This window comes from Rhyacophila brunnea, unplaced genomic scaffold, assembly GCF_057557595.1.
Source record: "Rhyacophila brunnea isolate RB1 unplaced genomic scaffold, BYU_Rbru_1.0 scaffold_5, whole genome shotgun sequence".
NCBI lineage: Eukaryota > Metazoa > Arthropoda > Insecta > Trichoptera > Rhyacophilidae > Rhyacophila > Rhyacophila brunnea.
In genome coordinates this window covers 19565745-19580959 of record NW_028233170.1, presented here as the reverse complement: position 1 = coordinate 19580959, position 15215 = coordinate 19565745, and the positions used below count along the sequence as shown (strand labels likewise).

Genomic DNA, 15215 nt, shown 5'->3' with positions numbered 1-15215 from the left:
GAGTTTGCGGGATCAAACTTCAAACCAGCAATATGGGACTCATATTTTATTATATTGTAAATATTCGTTACAAAAATTGTCATATTTTACCTACCTATTAAGTAAATAAAATAACATTTTGAAATATAACGCAAAGCAAGAAATGATCGATATATTGTATTGATGGAGCACGGAAGCCTAAATGTATAAAATAATCTGTAATTATATTGAAGAAAATTGCGCGTATTTTAAAGCGGTGAAACAAGCTCTAGAGACAAATGTTTTTTACTTAAAATATTATTACTCCGTTCATTTTCTGGTGACTGGTTCTCAGGTGTTTTTTCGCAACCCTAACACCCCTCCCTCCTCCTTGGCGCGCAGGCTAGCTGACTCAATAACATTAAGAAAAAAAATGACACTCACTTTTTTGTCGGGTCTGCCGAACGGCATAATCTGTTCTTACGCCATTACAATAAAGGTGATATTGCTATAAATTCCCGATGTTTTTTTTGTCGGGTCTCCCGAATGGTTCGGTTCGAACGGGTTTGCTCAAATGAACATTGACACTATAAACACTGTTCTAACGCCATTAAAATAAATGTGATATTGCTATAAAATCCCGATGCGTGATATCGCGTAATGGAAATTGCGTGACGTCTACCTATGAATGTGCGAATGTCGCTATGCGCGAATTTACTTGCTAGCTACTGTATTGAGTGCGTTGTCCATTAATAATGTCATTGAGCTGACTCGACAAAATAGACAGAACCGAGATTAGTGAAATCAGGTGAGGCAGGTCTAATAAGAAGGCAGTCATGATATTATTGATATGAACCTAACAATCAAGAAACTAATATAATTTGTTACCATGTAGGTAAAGTAAATTATTGTAAGTAGATACCTATAACAAAAAATTATATAAAATTGTATCTAGGTTGGATAACATGGAATTTGAGTCAAACATACTTCTTAGAAAATCTCTGAAAGGGAGTAGGCACCTATCATAAAACTTATATTTCACCATGTTGAAATTATTGTTTACAGCCATGCATTCCAAGAATCGCTGGAAATTCAAACATGTGGCGAAAACATGTATGAATTTGGTTCGTTCACTGCACATGTCATTTTGTGGGATATGAGGTAGGTAGATAGATACACCGCTTTGCAAAGCGAATGACTGAAGGTGAGTGACGACAAAAATATAATAGGTATTCAGCACATTGCAGATTGAACGAAATACTTTTAAAAAAAAAAATTAAATATAGGTTACTTACATGAGTTACATGTAAATTTTACGTAGGTATACATTTATCGGTACCACAGTAATTCAATTGTGAGGCCGTATATCATTGAGAACAAAAAAGACGCGTTGTCCATGGAGCATTGGATACAGTAATGTTCCAAACATTATTTTATCGGTAGGTGTGACTTGATACTTACGAGCACCTGCCAGAATTTTAATTAAATTATACGAATTGATTTATTCCTAATTTATTTACCTACCTACCTATTTTCTAGAGTCTTTCCCATGTATCCCGGTGGTTTAGATATAAATTTAATCTTAATACTTTACGGCCAACTGCAGACATACAAATGCAGATAGTAGATATTGACCACTGACAGGCAATATTTAAATATATTCTTGTTAATAAGTAATAGATTAGTCAATAGGAAAATAATAAGTATATCAATAGGTGCATTATAATAACCACCATCATTGTATTGTAGACAAAGTTCAAATTTAAATATGTAATAAGGAATCTCGTCATGTTAAACATAATGTAATCTAGAGTGGAAAATCATATGACAAAATATGCAATTAATTCTACACTCTTAGAATACGTTAAATAATAACATACACTGATTCCAAGGAGCACTAAACGACAACAGGGAATCCACCCTGAAATCCGCCACCATGAACCGAGAAAAGTAGAAGGAGCAATGGGGAGGCCTTCATCCAGCAGTTAATTGACTCCGATTGATGATGATTATAATTTAGATAAGTACCTACTTCTTTATAGTATGTGGGTCCGTTTAAGTATTTAGTCTCTTATTTTGTATTACTTATGTCTCTTTTTTATATTATGCTGTACGTGTAAAGTGTTGTTAGTTGGAAAAGGCAATAAACAGGATGTAAAAGCTACGCGGGGAAAAAGAAAGATTAAGAAAAACTAGAAAGTTTCGGCGCTTTGAAAGCGGGATGCAAAACAATATTAGCAGATGCTGGATATTATTCAGAGATTCGTAAACTTTTACGATCAACGCAACTGTTACGGTTTTAAAAATATATTTCATTACGCTTTTAAAATGATTTGTGGGCCCTTTAAAATTGTATTTTAAGTAAAAGACAATCGTTAACAAAAAGCAGAAAACGCAGAATTAATGTTCTTTAACTGTTCCGTGACAAAAAGCTTAGAAAAGTTTTGTTATTATTATTAAACTGGTATGGATTTTCGTATATTGACTTTTAGTTTTCTTATTATCATAAGTAGCTTTTCTTTTTCTTTCTAAACAATTTCCTTTGTTCCAAGAATTCTTTTTATAAACAGAGGCATTTATAAACAACGGTTACGGTGAAAAAAACGCCCAATATTTTAGTAATCTTAATAATATTATGTAGATGCATTCATATCAACAATACGTTGGATAGGATATGCATTTAACCATACTGAAACTGGTATCGATGTCATTGATAGGCGTTTGTTCATTATTCCTTTGACTAATACGCACCAATAAATCTGACCATGAGGAACTAGCGAAAAAATATAGACTCTAAACTAAACTGAAGTATATATCTGAAACGAACTACTACTTAGTTATTTTGCAAAGTTCACAGAGAGCGACCGAATAGAAAGACTGGTCATGATTAACAGTGTAAACGTTAAATGGATAAGACGACAATCATGTTCTATCAAATTAAGAAAACGACAGGATCTTCATTGGTATCAGAAATCTGTTAAATCTCCGGTAATAACTAAAGGATAATGATGAGCAGATAAGGTTCATGAAAACTAAGATCTTCTGAAATGCAGGAACGAAATAATGAATCATATTTGATAGGTATGCTGATGAAAATTGCAATACAACGGGCATTAAACGATCATAGGAAAACCTGATGGCTCGATGTACTGATGTATGTGGCAGCAAATGAAACAGCAGAGTGTGAAAGGAACTTCGAGAGACCTTCATCCAGAAATGTATCGACCTAACTTATGATGCTTATAATTTGGTAGGTGGTTACTAAGTTACTATACTAGATAGGTATAAGTATGATTCACATTCACATCCTGAATAAGCTAGATTTGTGAAGTATTACGGTAGGCAAATACCTATGTGGTTTTGCCTGAAATCGGTAAAACCTGGCTTATAATTAATATACAAAAACACACTTAATTCAGCTTTAGTTTTATCTCCCACATTTTATCCAACTGTCGAGACAAAAAAACATTAACAAACACTGGTTTAGTTACAGGATTTACGGTTTGAAACCCCAAAACTAAATCCCTTTGCGGAGAGTAGAGCTAGTTTCATGTAGTGAGTCCAGTTTCCACACACGGAATATCTGAATACATAGGACATACGTCCTACAATAATCTATTTAATCTATGGTTAGTATAATATATTAGTATGAAGTGATTTAAGAACACATTAATACTCGAAAGTTCTCTGGAAGTGGTTCAGCATTCACTTGGTGATAACTGATAAGTAACTCGCGATAATAAAATTTGAATTACTTAGTATTTAGTGGTATTGACCATTTATTTAATAAGTATAAATTAATTGAAGATAACAGTTTCGCTCTCATGGTTATTAATAATAATTATGTATTAATACAATTTGGGTTTCAGTTTATATAATCTTATAATTTATTACTAAGTATTGTTAATAACACTGTAAGTTGGCGGTAGAGAGAGATTTTAATAAAATTATGATTATTTTTGATTAGGTGTGTTTAAAATTCTGAAAAAACCAGTGTGTTGTTACCTATTTATATGCTACTAATAATATGGTCATTATCTTAATATTGATGGCCTCAGTAGCGCACCCAGGGGGGGGGGCAGGGGGCCTTGGCCCCCCCCAAAATATGAAAATCATCAGAATGATTTTACACATTGAAATCGAAAGCCAATAAACTATACCTTGGGCTTAGACAAACAACACGGCAAAAAATGATTTGTAATTCTCCAGCACCCTTTTTAGTAAAATTTCTTAGATTTTAATTTCTAACACAAAAATTTCGAAACACTAATGTCAGGTTTTTTTTGAAACCAGTTCCCTAATAAAATTCTCGGTGTCCACCCGAATTCCGGAGTGGTACCTATAGGTCATGGCTGGGGAGGGTTGACAGGGCTCTAACCTGGGGGCCTGGGCTGTGGGGGGCCTGGCGTGTCGGGTTGACCAGATAAGTGAGATAAACATACATCATAAATTAGCTCTAATAGTAAAAAAAGTCGCCTGCGGCGCTATTATACTTCATGGCTATGAACATTTTAATTTATATCCAATATATTTTCTGATTATTATGTGTCGATACTCGACAGCTCCATTATTAAAGTAGATGTATTGAAAATCGCCAATAATTCTTTGTATAAGTACCCTCAATTTGAACTAAAACACAATTTGAAAAACGTTAATGTAGTATTTTACACTGCCTTTAATCTAAGCGGTGGATAGGGGGCCCGTCAAATACCCTAGCCCAGTGGTCGGCAAACTCATTAGTCAATAGAGCCAAATATCAACAGTATAACGATTAAGATTTCTTTTGAGAGCCTTAAACTTAAATTATATACGTAGGTAGTAAGTAGGTACACTGCTAATTTACTTAATAAACTTTAGTTAAAGTTTTAAGGCCTAATTAAATTATAGGTAGGTACACTGAATAAAACTGAATATCATACGTAATAATGATCTTATTTATTAATAAAATTAAATTGTAAGTCAGGTAACCATAAAATTGAATCATGACAATGACTGACAAACTCAATGTGAATAATGGCCTTGCATCTCCTTGTAATGTTTGGGTAAGTCAGGTTCGTATGTTGTTGATTTAATTTTAAGCACGATTCCAGGTTCTCATCAATAAATCGATTTCTTACTTTACTCTTGATTTCCTCTCTTGGAAATCTTTTTACTAGCCACAAAACTTGCAATATTAACATTGTTGACAGATTTTATTCAGTACCTAATTAAATACAGAACTTTATTTTTATTGACTCTTCTCCTCAACTGCTTTCTTCCTTGCATCATCGACAGAATATTTAGCGCAAAATTATGAGTTTTTAGTTGTATCTTTCTAAATTTCAATGCGCCAATTTTTCCCGACACATAAATACAGGTCGGTAAGCAATAAACGCAAAGTCTCGGTCTATTCAACATTACATTTACGGTTATCCTCTTCCATTTTCTTTGTTTCTTCTTTGTAGTCATGTCAAATATGGCAGAGAGCATCTGTGGCAGAGCCGCACTCAAGGGGCCAAAGAGCCGCAGTTTTCCGACCACTTCCCTAGCCTGAGGGCCCGTTTCAGGATGTGGGGGCCATGGTGTAGGTACACCGAGCGCAATACACAAAATACCGATAAACGAGATATTAGTGTGTTTTTCGGTGGAATTCGGCATAAATATTGTAGCTCTCTAGACCAGTATTCCCCAAACTTTCGACATCTGTGTACCCCTTCTATAATTTTCGTAACACTGAGTACTCCTCGTCAAAGAAAAATGCATATAAGTACTTTAATAACAATCAAAATATATTTATATATTCCTTTTGTTGTACATAAACAAAATAATAATAAACGAAAAATAAAATTCATTCATAATAAAATATAAATAAAAGTTATATTATAAAAAATAACATTAATTGGTTATTAATTTTAATCTGAGCAGCGGTTCCACACCCAAAAGGCTGTTCCTTTTTTTTACGTAATGTCTACAAATGCTGAAAAAGCAACTTCACATAGATATGAAGTTGGAAAAGGCAAGATGTATTTCAGGAATGTCTCTGTTAAAACTGGATACACATGTTGCATTTGCAACCTAAATGATGTTTAAGTACACTCCTTATATTTATTTTGCAAGAATCCGTCTGAAGCTAATAATTCCACCAATTGCTCTTCTTCCGCATGCGATAAACCTTCTAGCATGGATATTGTATTAATGCTTGTTGCACCAGGCGTAGCCATAACCCGGTGCAGCGCGTACCCCCACAAAACTCTTCCCGTACCCCAGGGGGTACGCGTACCACACTTTGGGAAACACTGCTCTAGACCAAGCGGGTAGCACAGCCGATATTATTTAAGTAATCATTTAGCATACTAGGTACACATGTCCAGCATGGTCGCTGTTTGCTTCCAATCCGCCAGTCGCTGATGACACGCTCAACGGTTACCGCCACTATGCCTCCAATTTAATAAAAACTAGGAGAAACTGTACAAATATATCGCCGTGTATTGTGAAAATATGTAAAAATATTTATATGAAGAAGAAAAAGAGCCTATGGGACTAATTTACATTCTCCTCCTTGGGCCCCCCCCCCCAATAATAAATCCTGGGTGCGCCACTGGACGGCCTACTGCATACTTCTGCTAATCTTATCTAAATTAATAGGTTACTTTTTGTATTTGCTATTTGACTGTATTTTCCTAAAGTTAATTAAAGTATAAAATATTGTATATCTATAAAATATTCTATGCCATGTGGCACCTATCTAAGTATTTTGCAGTGTTTGTAGATGGGTAGATGCCGTCACACCAAATAGGAATGTTATTATTAGTTTCAATACAATTCAGATTTACTATTATGCATGTCCCAAAATATGGTGTTTACTATTATTGTAAAGATATTTTTTTATGATATTTAGCAGAGAACAGGTGATTAATAGCATATACATGCGAAAGCCAGTTAACATAAATTAGACAAAGATTACGGTCAGGCCATAAAACGCAAATAATAATAATACAAAGCCCGCTGAATGTGTCTATTATGGTACATACGTAATTATTGACAATCACACAATATTTAACACGTGTTTAAGTTAATCCCATATCCACACTTGAGAATTGTACCTTCTTACAGGGAGACCCAGAAGCAGAAGGTAACCCACTTCCCTTATTTTTGTGACCTCTGATATTTATGCAGCATGAGTGGAGTTCTTTGGCGAAAACGTCTCTACATGAGCTGCAAAATTCTTCACTGAGTGTTCTTTTTATATCCGTTTACATTCGAATTGCTCACTCAGATGGCAGAACACTTTTTATTGTTTATGAACAGTAAAAACTCTTTATTGTTTTAAATATAAACCCAGGGAACTCAGAAATATAGGGAACTGAAATACCCAACCGGTAAGGCTACGCAAGCAACCGATCTCGAGTAAGGTAAACTTAAACCGCGTGTTCAGAAAACGTCACTCTAAACTTGTGCGTCGGTCTGACAACTGCCTCAGTGCTCTCGGTTTTATGTTAATTTAAAATTGAAAATGGCAATATGTTCAGTAAAAGGTTGTAGTAGCGATACAAATATGAAAAATAAAACAAATAGCGCAACTACATTTCACAAGAAAGCATATTTTTGTTGTTATTTTGAATATATATGTCAAAATCTTAACATGAATTAAAATTAATTTTACGCGTGGTATTTGACGACGCACAAACAATATTGGGTGTATTTGGAAAGTGCGACGCACACCATTGTATGCATATAATACGTGTGTTTTGTTTGAATAACAGGGCCGCATTTCAGACAGGGAATATTAGATAATATTTATTATAATCAATTATAACTGTTTTGTTTATAATAATGATTTATACAGTTGCGTATGCAATATGCATAGGTAAATGTGCATTTGTTTACTGTCAATATTCATTTTAATCACAAAATGAAGAGATAAACACACAAATTACAAAGTTTAACGATTTCAAATATTTTATGAATAATTAATGATATTATACTAAGAATTGACTTTTGGCATAACAGATTTCCACGGGATCAAGATCAAGATCATGTTAGGTTAGTATTGTTATAGTTATATAGTAAAATATTTACTGTAGAAAATTATATTTGAATTAGATGTCGATGGTCTGAATGTTACTTTCTATTATCAAGAAATAACGTAAACACATAAGTATTGTATACATATATAATGTTTATAAAGGGGCTGTATTATTTTTTATAATTATTATTTGTTTCTTTATTAAACACCATAACAGGCCGTGAAGCCCAATAATAGTGGTAAAACTCCCAGGCTTAAGGAATTTACATATTAGATTATGTAAATATATTTTGACTTCACCGGGATCGAACCCAGAACTCATCATCTGGGATGGAAGGCCAGTACCTTACGCACTGCCGCCGATTATGAATTAAAAAAAAACACATGGCTAGCTATATTATTTCAAATTTTAAAACTACGTCGACATACCTAATCTCCGTCGGCATTTTGACATAGCCATGATCTTTTTATCATTCCAAATAGGTACCTTGTTTTGGATATCCATCTCGACTACCATAAGCAGACACAAAACCTTGTAATTGCTGACTATCACTTTATTTTGAAGTCATTAAATGTTTCAGTTATGTATTATTGCTCACCGTAGATGTATTGTGTACCTACCTATATTTAGTCGGAAGGGAAGTGATAATGCCATGTTTAGAGAGATCTTCCATTATACATGCGACAGAAAAGTCAAAAAAGTTGATATTTGGTTTTTCTCCCTGTCTCGATTGAATAAATCGTGTATAATATTTTCTTATTTACGTCCGTACCGTCGTTTTTCATATTTGTATACGAAAAATGAATAGCGTGTTAATAGATCTAGAGCTTCCAACCCTGTTTTTACTGAAACCTGCTAACTGGGTAACCGCGGATATGTAAACTAACCGAAAACCGGGTTATTATTATATAATTATTAGTAGGTATATGAACTAAAGAGACAAACCGCGAAAATAACATGTGAAAGCTTTTTCAAAAACGTCGCGTCGTAACAAATAATCAACAACTCAGTCTTCACTCAAGTAATAAAATTGCCTGCCTAAATTACTTTATTACTTACTTACCCTTTAAATGGCTTACTTTTATTGTTATTGATATAGTGTGAGACAAATTCCATAGAATAAATAATAGCGCGGCGGTCTTTAAGGATTACGCGTGGCTTAGATATCCACGGCAAATCTATAGAGCTGTGGGATATCGACAACTGCTTTGGGTTTTTTGCTTAATCCCCTAAATTGAGTAGGTACACGTCTTGTCTTGCCCGTAAATAATTTTGTTTGTATACAAATATATTGTAAATAATGTAAATAAGCAAACTAACCGCTAACTGGATAGTAAGTAATTTTCCTCTGGTTAATAATAATTGGAAGCCCTACATGGGTCCCATCATTATTGTTTATTAGATTGATTTTTTCAACCCACACCATTAATAAAATGTGTGTTTGATGGATGACAGTAAGTTAGGTATAAGACAAAATGTATGCTTTCTGTTAATATATTATTATAAATGCGATTAATGTTATACCTATATAGAATTACCTGTTGTATGTAAATATTGCTGTACTTATCTTGTTATTACTTAATCTTATATATTATGTGACGTATAAGTTGAATGGGATTTTTATAATTATATTTAATATTTTTCATAATTATTCTGTACAATGTGTTATTTATGTTCATTCATTTCATATAAATATACTTTCTAAAAAACCAAATTAATATCCTTTTTTTAATTTCTAGAAAGTATATTCCTAATTGTGTGTGAAATTAATAAGTATGTATGTTAATTTAAAAACGCGTTAAAACACTAATATTAGTAATATGTAAGTATTTAAAATATGTTTCGTATTAAGTCTTTCTACTGAAAGTAGTCATCAATAATGCGGCTCTGTGCGTGCTACGAAGGTCATTTTTTTTTTGCGTCCACACATTTACTCACACTACTAAAATCCTGCTTCACTTTCAAACGTTTGTAGAATAGGAGATCGGAGTTCTATTTATTTTCTTTTCTGTGTATAAACCAAATGGAACAAGCGGATGTCACGAGAAAAAAATAATAATTGAATATCTGCATTTCTGACGTAGTTACTGCATATTTAGCTTTGATAGTAATTATTCCTATAACAGTCTACAGTGCATACATATTCGGGCAATTTGCAGAAATTTCTTTAAAAAAGAGCTAGGCAGATTCTTTACTGATTGTGAATGAAAATTCTTAATAAATTACCTACCTATTCTGTTATTTATGAATCGCTTTGTGGGGTCTCGGCCAATTTTCCATCATACAAATCGCATGTTCCCATAGAGTAAGAAATAAGAATGGTGAGATTGTATTGGCCATTATTATTTGGGGCCCATAGATGAAAGAATAATTTGGGGCCGTTTTCAATGCGTGTTAATAATTAATTTACTTAATAAGGAATAACTATTTTCCTTTGCATTATTTTTAATTTCACGTTTTTTATAATCACGTAGGTACCTACTTAGTGTTCTACTAATCATATAAAACTGACGATCATAGTGCAAATCGGATAATCAATAATCTGGATTGGATAATCGTGGTCTAGTGTTAATTACAACATTGTTTCCTATTTGTTTCTCGGAACGATTATATATCTCTATATATATAAAAATCTCGTGTCACGATGTTTGTGGTCGAACTCCTCCGAAATGGCTCGACCGATTTTTGTGAATTTCTTTATGTATATTTGTTAGGTATGAGAATAGGTCAACAAGTATATTTCATACCGCTAGGTGATTAGGGTATCTCTATCCAGAAAAATTTTCTTTTATTTTTTTGACAATTTTTTTTTTGTATTTTTTTTTATTATTTGGCATAAAAAAATACCTGTAACCCCAAATTTTCACCCTCCTACCCCCACCCTCCCATTTTTTAATCGCGATTTTATTATTTTTGTATGAACAAATTTAACCGTCGTTCGTATTTCAAACAGAACGAAATTATTTATGTTGTTGAATGACAGATGGCGCTACGTCCGAGAAGAATTCAAGAGAAGCGTCGCGTCATTTTGACATTTCATTCGGCATACCACAACGCAGTGCGTGCAAAATTTTGTACGATTTATTTTATTTATCTATTTTTATGTGCGTGTATTACAGTGCACAATGCCAGCAAGACGCAAGGGGGGCCATTTGGGCCGTCGAACGAATAAAGCAACAAAAATGCGAAATAGCAGTAGAGCAGAAAGAACAGACGAACAAATCCAACAAGATAACAAAAACGTGCGTGTAAGCATGTCGCAATTGCATGCATCTCAATCACAAGAGGCACGAGCTGAACAAAATCAACAACGACAATTGGAACGGAGCCAAGCGCGCCGGTTCGTAGTTAACACACGCAGAGCAAATGACCGACAACGCCAACAAGTACATCGAACATTTACATCCGCTTCGTTCCTTCGTCTCGCATTCGAGTACGAGCCAGATATTGAATATTCCGCTCATCCGAAAGTGTTGATTGGTGCTATGGACAAAGAATGTCCCCATTGTCATGCGCTCAAATTCAAACATGAGTCAGCCGGGATGTGTTGCGCATCAGGAAAAGTGCAACTACCAGAAATTGAGATACCACCAGAACCATTGAACGGCCTGCTCATCGGCACGGTTCCAGATTCAAACCGGTTCCTGAAGTCCATTCGCACATTCAATTCATGCTTCCAAATGACTTCGTCCGGAGCAACAGAAATAGTTCACAATACTGCGGCAAATGGTGAACAATTCCATTCTACGTTCAAAATCAAAGGCCAAGTATACCACAAAGTAGGCTCATTGCTGCCAATGCCAAACGAACAACATACATTTTTACAAATCTACTTCATGGGCGCGGCGGTGAGGACATCAATCATGTGGATGCACGTTGCGGCTACAATAGCCTCAATTCGCCTAATGCCAGGCGCATCGTCGGCGAACTGGACGCCCTGTTGAATGAGCACAATGAATTATTGAAATTCTTCAAAGCACACATGCACGAATTGCAAAGTGACAATCACGCTATTGTCATCAATCCTGATAAAATACCAGCTGGAGGCACGTACGTCGATTCAATGCGACTGTTGTTGACGACATTGCTGGAATCATGGTTGGCGACCGCATATCGACGCGAGAAATCGTGATTCGAAGAAGAAACAATAATCTGGAGTTCATCGCTGACACACACCGTTCATAGGACGCTCTCCAATATCCGCTAATTTTCTGGAAGGGACAAGACGGATATTGCATACACATTAAACAACGAGATCCTGTCACAGGTAATTCATTCATTATGAACATCATTACTCATTTTAAATTGAGAAAATGAATGGTTGATGTTTTTTTGTTTTTATCGGCGGTCATCGTCTACAGCGCTCTATTCCTTTTTCTGTCATAGATCCCATCCCCACACACTTACGATACATTCGTTATTTTTTATTTAACAACCAAAATATTCACTAGAAATAATTTATATGGCAGAACAACGTTTGCCGGGTCAGCTAGTATATATATATATTACTTTTAGATTCAACACAGCTGATCGAATTTGGGTATACATAAAATTGATACGTAATTTAATAAGATTCTTTTTATCAATTCTGTTATTTTTAATCAAAATTTACCGGTCAATCAAACGTCGATAACATAGTTCCACTTCACAGCAGTGAAACATTCGTTTACATCGCAGATTATTCCATCTCCTTCTAACTCGTATTTTTATCACAAATCGTATCAGAAACCTACTCTGTCACACTCACATTCTGGTATTGTACAGGCTTGCTTGCACATGACCGTTTTATTATATTATTATAACGTAGGTCGTAGAATATTAATATTAGTGAGTCCTATACCACTATTGTAATAAATTAGCATAATATTTCCAGCAACATAAAAAAAACTTTATCTGTGCCAATATCATGATAATACTATTTTTTAAATGATTTTCAGCTAGCGGGAGAGCAGCAAACCAACATAGCGACGGGCAGCGAGCAAGCGCCACCGGGAGCCGGCGAATCCCAGACAATACAATAGCTCGCGACCCAGTTTCCACGAGCATCTTTCACCCACTGAACTGAACTAAACTATTCCTCTCATGACGGTTTATTCAGCTCATATCGTTATAGAGATAATTGCTATATTAAATCTATGTATAGAATGAAAATGAAACTGTGAACGTATATATTATTTGCTTACTAAGCTGCTCTAGGAAAAGCGTGTTCGCGATTATGTCTGATTGTCGGATTAGTATTATATTATAATATAATAAATTATTGTACCTACTGCTCGCAATAAATACATATGTAATTGGAATTGGTATAGGAATAAAATGAAACGATTTATTACTCTGGTGAAAAATACATTGAGAACATAAATATTAATTATAATCTTTCTTTAAGTAGGTAGGTAATGGTTATCGGGTTACGTAAAAATCATTATTTTTTTATTTTTTCACCCATTACAATTCAATATAAAATGATATTGACAACATTGGTTATAAAATTTAAAATGGTATTGAATATAATTCATTTAAATAAAACAATTTTTTTTTTAACAAATGCCTTATTTCGGAATAACTTAAACATTGCCAGTCCATTAGTTACCTAATAGTGGAAGGATTTAAACCTTTTTAGAAGGTACACTAAAATGACTTTTCCCCTTCTGCTGCACTAAGAAAACGGATAAAAATGTACGTGGAATGATGAATATCGATCGATGTATAAAAAAATAGAAATATGGCAGCTATTCCCACAAAAATTCGAACATAATATGAAAGGAGTATATGAAAACTAGGAAAATGCTACAATCTGCATAGAGTAGACTAGGCATTGAAACATCCACCAGTGTCTTTAAATCATTTTAAGTTGCAAGTTGATAGTTTTATTGAAATATAACAGAATTTTTATCATAATTATATTTTAATAAATAAATATACATTACAAAAGAAAATAATTGCACATGTTGATTATTAAGAGATAATCTAAATCTCCCCGAAAGTCGAACGTAATAGTGAGATTAAAAATATGTATAAAGTATAATTAAATCATAGTACCTATTTATGAAATCACAAGCAGTAAAGTTGTTATTGAACAACTTGGTTGGGTTAAAGTTCAAGATACTCGTATAAGAGCGATATGTATATACCGTTTTTCTCTTTTCATATTTTATAATGAAGCCGCGAATTATGATTTTCTTTTAAATGAAATGGTACTTATTATACTTATTGAGAGAAAAAAATCAAAATATCTTTTTGTTTCCATTCCATCAATTAACGAATATATAATTATTGTACAGTATATATCTATAGAAATTATGGAAATTCCGTTGATAGGTAACACTAATTATTGACAGAAGCGTTATTCACTGAATTTAAATATTATGCGCCTACATACAGGTCGTGATAGATTGGCAATTAAATTTATATTAAGGTAATAAATATTATTCGTGTCCGGAAACTTGTACGTATGCAGTTCGAAAATAAATAGCCGATATACTGGATTATTTGTTAGTTTAGGTTAGGTTTTCATTCTTTTGAATTCATGAATTTTGCCAAAATCAGCTATGATAATTGAATTAATGGTCATATTGAATCTGGTATGGTAACTGGAGAAGAGTGGCGAGAGACCGGAGTGAGTGGAGAGCGGTTGTGGAGGAGGCCAAATCCCACCCCGGGATGTAGCGCCGTGGAAGAAGATAATGGATTATTTGTTAGCTTAGGTTAGGTTTTCATTCTTTTGAATTCATGAATTTTGCCAAAATCAGCTATGATAATTGAATTAATGGTCATATTGAATCTGATAAAATTATTGGAGACCGTATATTATACGGTCATCTCTTTCCGATAAGAAATCTCACGGCGAACTGTGCTACGGTGAAATGTTTTACGTACAATTTACATGTACGTAACCAATAATATTTAGAGAAAAAGTGACGTGAGTTGTCTTAAGAATGTTAAGATATACAAAACAAAAAGTCTCATTCCAACGTTTTCTTATCATTAAGACTTGTCAGAAACAAATGAAAAATATATTATTTTGTTGTTCAATTAGGGCTTGTTTACCACGCTGAAAACAAAACAAGCTGTTTGAATTTATTTTCCCACAGCTAAAAAGCGGAGACAAGACAAGACGAAATAAATTCGCTTTCATTGTCACGCTTCGAGCTTATGATTTATGGCGTTATTCAAAATAAATACGGATTTCACTTTTATTGAACTAACTTTTCTCGCTATATACAGATAAGTACACAATATACTTATATGAGA

The 15215-nt window shown here is 33.9% G+C and overlaps 1 protein-coding gene across 8 annotated transcripts in view; it reads right to left on the bottom strand.

Annotated features, from left to right (window-relative positions):
* CadN (neural cadherin) overlaps positions 1 to 15215 on the bottom strand; it is an 835618-nt gene that overhangs the window by 678742 nt on the left and 141661 nt on the right. The window lies entirely within an intron of this gene.